Source organism: Dermacentor silvarum, chromosome 8 (genome assembly GCF_013339745.2).
Source record: "Dermacentor silvarum isolate Dsil-2018 chromosome 8, BIME_Dsil_1.4, whole genome shotgun sequence".
Lineage (NCBI taxonomy): Eukaryota > Metazoa > Arthropoda > Arachnida > Ixodida > Ixodidae > Dermacentor > Dermacentor silvarum.
The window spans coordinates 170770424-170783950 of NC_051161.1; the positions used below are offsets into that span (position 1 = coordinate 170770424).

Sequence of the window (13527 nt, forward strand, 5' to 3'; positions counted from 1 at the left end):
ACTTATTGACAGAATTCTAATAGTCAGTTTGCTCGTTTACAACCATAGCGCCGTCACATAAGACATCAGGATTTCTCATTGGTCCCAATTGGTCCAACAAATATTTGACTCTCAATTCAAGAAGCTTACGAGGTCTCTTATAGTTAACCTTTGGCAATTAATTGATGCATTTCCAGCGCTTATGGGAAAACCGGAAGCACTCTCCGGTTGTCTTTCGTTCTCGTAGTATTTCCTGTTCGGCCTAAGCGCTGACAATGCACCGATCTGTCCCAAAAGTTCATGCAGAGCGTCAACAAAAAATTCACGCAGAAACTCGATCCTCTGGGAGTTGTTAATATCCGTAAACATTGTGCCACTTGCTCATCCCCACGCAGCCCGGTGTCATTTTCAATGTTATGAAACTTGAGCCGCCCAATATAAATCCTTATCGGTAATATGATAATTCTTATCAAATCTTATATATATATATATATATTATATATCATGGCAGATATATATCTGCCATGATCCGGCCCTTAGCAGCCTTATCGGTGCTTACTAGCCAGCGAAGCTAATGTTTTAGCACACGACAGAGGTGACACAGAATTTCGTGCAAAGGTACGAACAGATTTTGTTGTCTTGAGTGGCGGCGGCGGTCATCCCCACAAAAGGCACACAGACACGCGCGCACACACATTTATTCTTGATCGGTAGTCTTGCCTATTGGCGACACGCGCGCGCACGCACATCTCGATCGCCGCCACCGATCACATTCTCGTCGTCGCTCTTCATATTGACCCTTTTCGCGGCGATCCCGTGGTGAAGCGTCCATTGCTTGCCTCAACTGCCTCCGTTGCCTCCTTGTTTACAATGGAAATGTATGACGCCGGCGCGGCTTAGAAAAACCTCTGTTTTCGGAGATATCGTAGACGGTGACTAAGTGGACGACACGAAGATTTGATCACAGCTTCAGAGAACAAGCAAAAGCGCTTTCGGAGCTAATTAAGCTATGTCCAAACGGCGCAAGCAGCTTATATGGTGCTTGTTCTAAAAGTGGGGCTAAGCTATCCAAACATTCCGCTCATGAATTCAATCAGGATTAGTGTGTTTGCTCTTGGTTCTTTATTCGGCAAATATTTTGAAGCAGTGGCTTGTCTGTTTCTGACTCAGTGAAGTTCCTCGGTGCGGCCACTATCTGATTATTTTCTGCCTAATCGCTCGCGGGTGTGCTCAGTTCCGATAGATTTGTTCTTGCTGCGCACACGGCTTGAACGTAGCTGTTTTGTACATTGTAATACCGTGTAGCAAATATATTACAGCTAGTAACTCGCTTACTCTTGTGGACCGTCATGAAACATTCAGCTTCGACCATTCGTGCGCCATCGTGTAGTCCGTCATTGTGCGTATATAGTGCGCATATATTCAAGCGTGCGCACATTCACCTATTCTTGATACGTCGACGATAGAGTGGGCGTAAGTTTTCCTGCCATTTGGGCCAGATGTGTATATAAACGTGCGCAAAACTTACAATGATAGGAAGCAGCGCTAATTCCTTTGTGATTGTTTAACGAGTGGAACTCATTCTTGCCGACGTTCTGGGGATGAAGCCATTTCTTTGAAGGTTAGCGATACAAGGCTGGCGGATGAGCAAATTTCTGTATCCTCGAGGAAAGCCGTACATCACGAAGTGCCGGTAACACGTTCGGACAGTTGCAGCAGCGGTCCGCGAACTTGGCCACACATATTCATTCTATTCCTTAACATGCCATCACTATTTTTGCAGCCAACTACTGCACACGTCTCAATCCACATGATTCAACCTAGCATGATTGAAGCACAGTGTGTTAGCGAAAACTCAGTTGCATTTTCCGACAGCTGATCGCACAGAAGCAAGGTAGAAGCGGTAATGGTTTCGTATTCGTGCGCGGTCGCGTGAACTACGGTCGCTGAGGAGAGATATGGCGCGCCGCCGTGAGCGCAATCTCGTTTCTCTAAAAGAAACTGCTCCGCGAAAAGGGTCAATAGGCGCGTTGCTCCTCGGGAGTGCGCACCATATAGACCTTTTCACAAAACGACGTTTGATTAGCGCCGGATGGATGGATGGATGGATGAGGCTGACTCTTTATATCGGGCGGTGGCATACGTACGCCACCTAGCCATGACTATTAACATATTTTGTACTTTGTGGTGGGTGAAAGTTCACCCCTGCCTTGATTTTATCCACCAATCAGATAACCGCCATTTGGTTATTTCTACCCGCTTAAAGTCTATTTTGCCTTCACTGTCCCTAAACCCCAATGCTTTGAAAAATCAGCCCCGTTGCTTTGCACTGTAGGGTTAAGCCCTTCACAGAAAAGTATGAGGTGTTCAGCCGTTTCCTCTTCTTCTCCACATCCACCGCACAACGTGTCTATACCTTGTTACTTGACTCGGTACATCTTAGTCCGTAATACTCCCGTCCTGGCTTCAAATAACAAAGAGCTTCGCCTAGAATTATCATAGATATTTTCTTTAGGAATTTCGTGCTTGAAAGTTCTGTATGTTCCCAGTGCTGATTTCGTTTGCATCCTTGTTTCCATTGACCCCTCTCTGTTTCTTTAACCTTTTTCTTAACCGCTGTTTCCTGGTTTGCACCCCTACTGCAGTCCAAATATTTGATTGCCAATTTTCTGGTCAGCTTCCTCCATTTTGTGTCAACATTCCTCATGTGCAAATAACTGAAAACTCTCCTTGCCCACCACTTTTCTGCCATTTCTCTCAATCACTCCTCAAATTCTCTCTTGCTGCTGGCTTCCCTGCCCTCGAATGACGTCCATCCCATGTCACCCTGTACCCCCTGATTGGTGTATTTCCGTGTGCTCCCAGAGCAAGTCTACCTACCCCTCGCTGCTTAACTTCCAACCTTGCTCGAACCGCTGATCTGATGCACAGGACCGCATTGCCGAAAGTCAAACTAGGGACCATCACCCCTTTCCAAATCCCTCTCACCGCTTCGTACCTATTGTAATTCCCCAGTGCCCTATTTTTCATCACAGCCGCATTTCTGCTACCTTTAGCCCTTACATATTTTTCATGTTCCGTTAGGTACATGAAAAATCCACACTCCAAGATATTTGTACTTATCCACTACCTCCAGCGAAACCTGTTGTATCCTATGCTCGCTGCCCTGATTATCATGAAAAATCATGACTGCCAATTTTTCTTTACTAAACTTCAAGCCTAAGCTATCTCCCTCTTTACCACAAATGTCCATTAATATCTGCAAGTCTTCCTTGCTGTCAGCCATAAGTACAATGTCATCCGCATACATCAGTCCTGGTAATGACTGTTTAATCCATTCTCCTTGCTTGAAAAAGGAAAGGTTGAAGCCAAGTCCGCTCCTCTTAATTTTTTCTCTAATCCTTGTAAATACAGCATGAACAACAGAGGTGACAGAGGGCACCCCTGCCTAAGCCCCTGCTGTATCTCTATAAGCCCAGATACCTTGTTTTCCCATTTTATTAGCACCCTGTTACTTTTATAGATATCTTTTAAAAGATTTCTTACTCCATCTTCCACCTCTAGAGTGCCCAGTATGTCCCACAAATCCTTTTGGATTACACTGTCATAGGCTCCCTTGATATCCAGAAAGGCAAGCCATAGGGGCCTGTGTTCCTTTTCTGCTATTTCAATACACTGTGTCAATGAGAACAGATTATCTTCTAACCTTCTTTGTTTTCGGAACCCATTTTGTAGTTCCCCCAGCACCTCCTCGCCCTCCACCCATACCTGCAGTCTGTCCTTTATAATCTGCATCAACACCCCGTAAACCACTGACGTCACTGTTATGGGACGGTAGTTGTTTATGTCGGCTTTGTACCCCTTTCCATAGGCGCCGACTACGCGGGGGCTCTGGTGCTCGAGCCCCCCCCCCCCCCCCCGGAAATCCGAAGCCTGCCCCCCCCCCCCCCCCCCATTTCTCGCCGAAGTGTTCTGTTGCCGACATCATTTGCGGTTTCTTTAGAGTTGCCACAACGTTTCACTAAACATTTTATTGTGGCTGAAAGCTTACTGCATCAACGCGGACGTGCACGGCTTTACATTCGCACTTTCGCTTTATTTCTGCAAATCCTGACCATAGGACTACAAGCGAATTAGAAGCGCCAGCGGCGGCTACCTCATAAGCATTTTTTCTCACTTCAACGTTTTTTTTTTTAATTTCGACTGTGAACACTATACACACACATACAATATATTTAAATATATACACAGGAATAAGTTTGTAACATTTTTTAAAGAGAAGGATTTAGCCAAGTAACAATTATTTCTAATTGTAAGGATAGGTTATGCCTGGAGAATAAATACGTTGCCCTATGTTCACCTCCAATTACCCCTGCCTTGCGCTAGCGTATTACTACTTGCGCCTGCAAGTTGGAATACGCTTGGAATACAGGGATAATTGGAGATCGCAGGGAGAGGCCTTCGTCCTGCAGTGGACATAAAAGATAGGCTGATGATGATGATGATGTTCACTTCTCACTCGCCGCGGTGGCTCAGTCAGCTAAGGCGTTGCACTGCTGAACACGAGATCGCGGGATCGAATCGCGGCCGCGGCGGCCGTATTTCGATGGAGGCAAAATGCAAAAACGCCCGTGTGCTTGCGTTTTACTGCACGTTAAACAGCCCCAGGTGATCAAAATTAATCCGGAGCCCTCCACTACGGCGTGTCTCATAATCAGAACTGGTTTTGGCACGTAAAACCCCCAAAAGAAGAAGAATGTTCACCTCTCTTCAAATTGCTTTGCGTGCTTTTTTTGACCCTGAAAAAGAAAAACCTGCAGTCTTCAGTGGCCCCTTCAGCAGAGTCTTTTATCAGCGGCGTGTGAAATGCACATGAATGTTGTGTGTCTGAGTATTGCTACTGTTTGCAGTAGGCAATGCTAACGACCCCTCACGAAAAAAAAACCAACCAAAAACTGTTCTAATAATTTACAACATTTATTAGGGATGGAAACATCCCCACATGCCTGCAGCGGTCATAAATAAAAATAATTTACTCAGTAACCGAAGTGAGGCTAAGCCGGATTCACTCGCAATCAGAATCAATAGCCGCTATGCGCAGCAGCGCTTATACTCGCACTAAACGTAAAAAGAAGAAAAAAAGAAAGAGGCGCAGTGTCGCCCGAACGGCGAAGCATCGATTGCAATAGAAAATTAATAGACAGCTATATGAAGTAAGGATAGTAGTCTTATCGGCCGTATAAACTTGCAAACATTTGCTTACTAACTGAATTATCAAGCATGTTGTCAGCGCGCCCAAGCAAACATGAACACAGCACACTCGATGACCTCTGACACTAACTGTCAAAACGCTGGCGTATGAAAGTGCGGCACCAGCAGCAGCAAGCAGTGATCTTCGTACTGTCTATCGCTTCAACGGAAACTGAGCGGCAAAAACACAGCGCGTACAAAGGTATTAGCCGTCTGCGGATCGCTTTCAAGATACCGCGCGCAGATTACCGCCAAAATAAAGCGCGCGACCCGCGTATGTAGTACTCCCCAGGCGCACGGACAGCCGCAGTCACTACAAACTAGCAGATGCGCGCCGCGCTTGTCCCCCCCCCCCTTTTTTTTTTTCAAAGCGCACGCTTTATCGATAAGTTGACCGCGCGCTCAAGACTTGTACTCTGCGCATGCGCCGCTGCCTTCTCCTCTGAGCCTTGGAAGAACCCTAAGCTTAACGCGCACCCGCCGGGGTGCGTATTTCCAATTGCTAGTAGATACAGCGCTCGACCGCTGGCGCCACGCTGCGCCGCTCGCGCGTACCATGTTTCGAGCCGCCGCCGTTGGAACGGAGGAGGCGTTGACGGATAAAACGCTGGGCTGGTGGTGACTAGCCTGCTGTTGGGATCGGTGGTATTATAAACGCATCACTGTTTTGATGATCCAAATATAATCTCACTATGAGGGAGGGAGCAGTCTACCTGACTGGAGCAGTATTTTTTTATTTGGGGTGTTGCTACGCTGCGCTCCGCAACACCCCAACGACCGCCGCTTCGCGTCGGCGCCCGGCACCACGGCTGCCGCCGTGGCACCGGGGTTCAAGTGACCGCGCTGGCACACAGAGAGGAAAAAAAAAGGGAAAAGCGTGATATTAAGAAAAAAAATGTAGCCAGAGCGGGTTTCGAGCCCGCGCACGCTTAATCCCGAAGCGAGCGCCGTAACCACTCAGCCATACAGCCACGTTTTCAAGGGCTGCATTCGTGCGAGCCATATGATTGCGTTCGAGAGCCCTCGGTGAACGGAACCACCTAGAAACGCGGTACGCGGGAGCGGCGCAGCGTGGCGCCAGCGGTCAAACGCTGTATCTACTAGCAAATGGAGTGTTGCCGCCGGGGGTGGCTCAGTCAGCTAAGGCGTTGCGCTGCTGAGCACGAGGTCGCGGGATCGAATCCTGGCCCCGGCGGCCGCATTTCGATGGAGGCGAAATGCAAAAACGCCCGTGTGCTTGCGTTGTAGTGCACCAGGTTGTCAAAATTAATCCGGAGCCCTCCACTACAGCGTGCCTCATAATCAGAACTGGTTTTGGCACGTAAAACCCCAGAAAGAAGAAGCTTAGCGCGCTGCCACTGCGCCGTCTAAAGTGATGTCTTGTGAGCATTAGCAGGAGGCCCCTTCGCGTTTGAGCAGGTGGAGAATCCGATATAGGAGAACCAAGCGAAGCGCCATTGTGTCCGTTGTGGTTTTCATGCGCACAACTTTGGAAATGTAGAGGACTTTAAAAAGCTCGCTGGTTTTTCAACGATGTAGTACCATCGTGTGCAGGCCCTTTGGATGCGCCTCACTCGTCTCACTTGTGAAATTAAGCGAGTGCCTGCCCATGCAGACAAGTTGACAACTGACGTCTGCGACCTGATCGGTCCGAACAGGTGAGTGAAGTCTTCCATTATTAACGCATACCCCTTCGAATACTCGACGTATACTTCGAATACTCTTTAGTAGAGGTTCACTGTCGCAGTAAGCGTCGGCAGCACGAAAGCAATGTGAAGTGCATCGTCATGATACTTTGACTTGCGTTAACTATAATAATATACATGGGTATTTATCGCAGCCTTGCGCACATGGCGGCGTCAAAGTCGGCTACCCCGTCAGCCGGAGCCTAAGTGCCCGCGCTTAAGCCACCCAGAGTGACCAAAAGTGGTCGGCGCTGACTGATTCGGAAAATTGTTCGATCTCGTTCTAATGGAGGGGTGCGTCTTTATGAACATTGCGTGGCGGTAAGTTTTAATAAAAGGAAAAAGTGGGAGCTATCGCATAGTTCTGAGCCATTCTGTACCAGGGCGGCAGTCTTACAGAGAGAGTGCTCCTACAATAAGGCATGTACGAGGTATTCAGTTGGCAAAACTTATCAGGCGCTAATACGAGCCGAGGAGGCAGTGAGGGAACCTTCAGGAACGAGTGAAAAGTGAACGTGCGTGGTTTTGATTGTGTATAAGGCAATTACTGTGTAAGACAACTGTTGTGTTTATGCAAGGATCGTGTAGGCGCGGAATGCTTGATCGCGTAGAGAATCGGCCTTTGAGGATTATTCGTTCTCGCAAAATTGGTTCCCAGTGGCAGATCTATTATTCCAGTTTAAGAAATTGAGAGAATAGCCTTTAAAAATAGCAACAGTTCCCACGAAACACACAAGCAGCTATTTGATGTCTAAAAGATGTCTTGAACGGATAATTCAAAAGTCTAATAGCTGTCCTGGTCAAGACATTTTCTAGCCGTGGCCGTCTACAGGTATTTCAGTAAGCCCTGCTAACGTTACGCTAAAAGTTGGCTAATAAACATCTCGACAAGAACAACTTCAAGAATTGTATTAGACGTTCCCAGAATTCTGTTATAAATTATAACTGAATTCTGGGGACGTCTAACAAAATTTTTAATTAAGCTATAAAAGCCTGCATATTGTTTCCGAAGTCATAATGTATAATGGCTTCAGAAACAATATGCAGGCTTTTATAGCTGTCTTTAAAGTAGCATTTATAGATTTTGATTCTACAGTGACGTGGTAAGCAAAATCATTGGCCACTTCTGCATACCATGCATCCGTATGCTAGCTTCCTAGTACACATGTTACTATATAGAACTGAAAATTAAATTGAAGCATTACATTATATTATTTATAATAACTTGCATAAAATTGTTTAACATATATCAAATGTGCAATACACATCCAAAGCAAATGAGCATAACAAATGCAGAAAAAAAATTACCTGACCTTGTGAGAACACGGCTTTATTGACTAATAAATTAAAGGACATGCAGAATTATTTTACAAAATTTTTAATACAGTAGAAAAGGTGACCACAGAAAATAAGACGTAGCTGCAGTAACCACGGCAATCCAGGTCCCTTCCCTCTTGGATACCACTGGCTACCCACAGCAATACCAGGAATCTGGGACATCACCGAACAGCGCCTCTAGCGGCCGCCTCTGAAAACATGCGCATTTTCTATGGGAGAGCATCGTTTTTCCCAAATAACTAATCATAGCAGCCATCTTTCAAAACATTACCGTGGAAATGGGCTCTAGGAGCTTAGCCCGACATCTCATGCAAGCGGTACCATTACTTACGGCAGAAAACCCGTTCCAAATTGCGGGCGAAGTTCGAAGTATGGGAGTCTATGGAAAAGGCCATATTTTGGAGGCTTTTTTGGCCAGTAAAAAGCAGTTTGCGATGAGCCTATTGCATCGATCGACGTATTACCGGGAATTTATCAACTTCAATGACTCAGCTTTCAGCTAGTTACAGCAGCAGTTCTTGAAATGGCAAAAAAGTCGTTCCAAAATCGCAGTTTTCATAACAAGGTCGCAGAATTTAATGTGGTACGTATATAAACCTAGTTTTTGCATCCAGCAGCACTCAAACCGATAGCCGAGCGTTCTGCGCGACCACCGATTCGGATCACTGATACCACGATTGTCAGTTCGCAGGTTCGAAGCCAGCGGCGCCGCTATTTTTTTTATCACTTTGTCGCTGCTTAGTTTGGTGGTTTCCCGCCTGATGGCACATTCCGAAACGCAGGTCATTTAGTTACGGTTCTTGTTTCGGTTCTTTCTACTGTACCAACGTCTTCCTAAAAAAAATAGCTGGCTGGTTTCGTGAACATGCGAACGCGCGTCCAAACTTATTTTGCACTTTAGGTGTAATGTATTTTAGACAATAAACCCAGGTTACGTGTTTTGAAAGTTCATTTCTTTCTTAAGGCAAACATTTATGAAGACATTACTAAGAAATATTTTGCCTCTTCAGCTATGTCATGGAAAGGCGTGTTTGTGCGACTTTTGTTCAGCTTGCAACGTACCAAAAAATAAATAGCGTCCCGTGTGTGCAATTAAAAGACACAGAAGTAGAAAACTTGGCTGCAGCCCCAGACGTAGTATTCTTGCAAAGGAATACAGAAGCTATTTGACTGAGTATATTTGCATTATATCAAAGGAGAATTTTTGCGTACCGGATCTTCGGTGCAAATGAAGGCTGTCCGAATTATTTCACAAGGTTTTTTGCTGAGTACAAACCAATACCTCGAAACATAAACATTCTACCCTCAATATGCAGCGCACGTGTCTTATCATTTGAACCATTCCCATATACCTTCACAAAATTCCAGAAATACTAAAGGTCTTCATATCCTTTTACCCTTTTACCACAACTTACGCAGAGGAGTATTGGAAATTACGCGAAAGGACTCCGGGACGTGTTAATGTAGCCTGTCCTGTAGAAATAGAGAAGGACTCTAATCACAGACCACATCCCTTTTGAGTTATGCCGACAAAGTTGTGCAAGAAGACATTGTTTTTGGCTACAATTACCGAAGTTGCCATAGCATTCTGCGGCTCTGTTCCTGACTAACTCTATTGCTGAATCAGGTCACAGCACCATAATATAATTACTGGTGTAATTATTTAGTAATTCTGTGAGAATATTCTCCTACCCTAAATTTAACATGTTTGAACAATTGAAGAAACATGAGAAAGGACTGGGAGGGTTTGCAGAAATGTTCCGTTATTAGAATCGTTTATGACTCACATCGGTACGGTCGTTTTGTCATGATCACGCCAGCGCCCACTGAGCATCATTTATCATTTTGTCTACTGCGTATAAATAAAATACAGAAGTGTCGTTCCCTGTGTGTGAGTAGCGTACAATGGCAGCTGAACCTTACATATGGCCCCACTAAGTCAAACCTTCCCTTTTCTGCCATGGTGCCACAGGACATGTCAATTTCACACTTGAATTTCGCCCTTTTAGTTTCCTAGAAAGCATAGGAAGGTACACAAGACGAACAGGCGAAGTTTTGAAGTAGTCCAGAGATTTGAGTAAAATTTCATAGGCAATATGTGTTAATCCTTTATTTGTTTACATATTTATTACTCCTCATTGGTGATAATAATGACGTACTACGTAACAGTTCAGTTCTTCTACTTACTAAGTCATGTCTGAGATGGCTGTCTTGAAAATTAACCAGGTGTACGCACTGCATGACGTTGGCTGGAAGGCCATTCATTAAAAAAAATTCTGTGCAGAATAAAGAAAATGCAGGTGTTCAATCACACAGTCGCCATCAAAAGTTTACGCGGCCGAGGTTCTGCGAATAAGTTCATTTTCAACGCAGCTACGCCCGCAGCCAGTAAAACTATGCAAAACGTTTGTTTTGTTTACTGTAGACCAGTATACGCTGTAAATCCTAATACCACGATGCGTGCCTAAGGCGTAGAAATATAAATATTTTTTTCACCTTCCGGGGTACGAAAGCTTTTGACGCTGACTATACGTTCTGAAGGCGAGGTTGCTTTTTAGCTTATTCGTGATGACAAGCGCCGAGCTCTTGGTGATGGGATATTGTGGGGGGAAAGATCGGCACAGCATGCGTTTTGTTTATTAACACTGATGATAGATGAATAGTCAGAGTAAGTTAATGTTACTGTCCAATTCTGGACAGACTCGAGTGTAATGCACACGTTCTAGATCACTGTAGGTTCCATACTAATTCCATACTACGCATTCCTATTCGAATTTTGCCTGCCTTAAGCCTACCGAGTCTTAAGTAATCAAAATAGGTAGGCAATTGCTTCTTGGGATGTAGCCGAGGCCATGGTAGATGTGATTAGTAATGCCAAATATGTGAGTAGGCTGACTGGGATTATTACATGAAGTGCGCCAACGTACCTACGTAATGTCATGGTAGAAATTACAGAGCCCTTTATTGTATATATATTGAAATCATTGGAGAGTGTCTCTGCTAAAAAGTTATAGGTTTAATAATATGAGGACTGATTAGCCTTCTGTTAGGAAAAATACCATGTACGACCTTTATGTTTTAAAATCTGCCCCGATGACGTAAGTTACGTTGCGGAAAAAAATAAATACCCTTTCTAAAGAATGAACCATAACAGCTTCCCGACAAAGCGCAGTACGTTGCCGCAAGTCGTCATTTGTGATGACGATAAGATCGACAGCCCGTCGTTAAAAATGATTCGTCCCTCCCCGGTTTTTCTTTTTTGCTCAAGGACGCGACTAACCCGTAGAAAGGTAATCCCTCCCTTCGCGCTTGTCCGGAACCTTGCTGGTTCCGGACAAGCGCGTTGTTTGTGTATATTTCAGGCACTTGGCATCGAAATACTTAAACCTTTAAACAGCAAAAGGCTGTCACAGTCACTTCGAAAGCTGCACGGAAAGCTCGGACAATCAGTCCACTTTCACCATACGCGCTCTCAACCAAGACATATTTGCGAGAGAGGAGCTCCTATATTATCCATAGCGAGAAATGTATCCACATATTACACCTCATTATCCCGATGTATTTATGAGCCGCACTCTGCGGCCTGTATTCCGTATTATGACAAAAATATAGTTTCTGCAGTGTCAGTAGCCTAAACATAAAACAGGAAATTGAAGTCATCACATCAACTATCATATATCATAAATTGAAAGAAATAAAACTGAAACTGTACTTCATAATACTCGCAATGCAAACTTTGACGCATGTGATTCATTTCAATTTACTATCTGTTCCAGGGTAGAAATATGCTGTTCAGTTGGTAAACACAGATTATTTTGCAAAATTTGCTAAGAATTTTTGCCTCCAACATATGTTCCTATTGGTCATGCGCATTTCTCTATATCAAATATATGGTCGAAATATCACAAAGTCGAATTGTGAATCATTTAAAAGTTAAACTGGCTTCTCCACATAGGGGAAATGCCGTAGGAATTTGAGAATGTAATAATAGACAATAATTTGGTTGCATAATCTTCCTGGCTATAGGCATGTAATGAAAAGCTCAAATGCATTACACGGCTTTGTCATTTCGCAGCAATTTCATCCACTGCATTTATAAAGCAATGTACGTTTTTTTATCTTAGCGCGTGAGTCTAAAAACACATAGCAACTTAATTACCAAAGCGATATAAGTTTCAAGAGCTCGTTAATTAAGTTGTAATTTGAGCAAATAAGACGAGAGACTTTCATGCACAGACAACATAAGCGGCTAAGAGGAACAACTGACTAGTTATTTCAGAAGAACAACTGAGTTTACCTATGTAGTGTTAAACTATGTAGCTTTAAATAATGCACATATTTTATACATCGCCGGATAGGGGTCATTGGAGATCGCTGGGCGAGGCCTTCGTCCTGCCATGGTTGCTTAGTGGCTGTGGTATTGGGCTGCTGAGCACGAGGTCGCGGGATCGAATCCCAGCCACGGCGGCCGCATTTCGATGGGGGCGAAATGCGAAAACAGCCGTGTACTTAGATTTAGGTGCACGTTAACGAACCCCAGGTGGTCCAAATTTCCTGAGCCCCCCACTACGGCGTGCCTCATTATCAGATCGTGGTTTTGGCACGTAAAACCCCATATTTATTTTTTAACATGTTTATCTCTCACCGGTGACCGCTTTTTATAGGCTAACAAATGCTAAACGTAATCGCTAGGCACAGCACACGCCTGCATGTATCGGAAGTTTCTCGAACGTTATCGATGCTTTTATCCGTTGTCTCTTGTCACCGACGCTCACGTATTCTGATTGTATGAGCGACGCGAATTATCTAGAACTTTCTAGAAGACACGCGGGTACCAGGGATTATTCTGGGACCTTCGATGACTAATGTATAAAAGCCGACAGTTTCGCCGCTATCAGATTTCGACGAACGCCGACTGTGTTCGCCGCTTTCGTTGTGCTTCGAGTGTAGCTTGCTTTTGTGGGCACATGTTCACCCAATAAAGAATCAGTTTCGTCATACACAGTTTTACGACTTAAACTTCAGCGTCACTACTACGTGACAGTATGGGAATCTGCTGTTCAGACTATCTGAAGTAGAGCATTGCACGGGCCAGTTTTTCAGGTCCGGGCCTTGCCCGAGCCCGAAAGTCCCATACTTTGGCCGGACCGGCTCTGTTCGACCCATTAGCCCTTTTGCCTATACCAAGCTAGCTCGAGTTCTAGATTATTGTGAAGATACTGTCATGTGATCAACGGCCGCCGGGTGGTCTTTAAGCTGCATAAAAGCTGGTTTT

At 44.8% G+C, this 13527-nt stretch overlaps 1 protein-coding gene across 2 annotated transcripts in view; it reads left to right on the forward strand.

Moving 5' to 3' along the window:
- Positions 1–13527, forward strand: part of LOC125947608 (uncharacterized) — a 386033-nt gene that overhangs the window by 80192 nt on the left and 292314 nt on the right. The window lies entirely within an intron of this gene.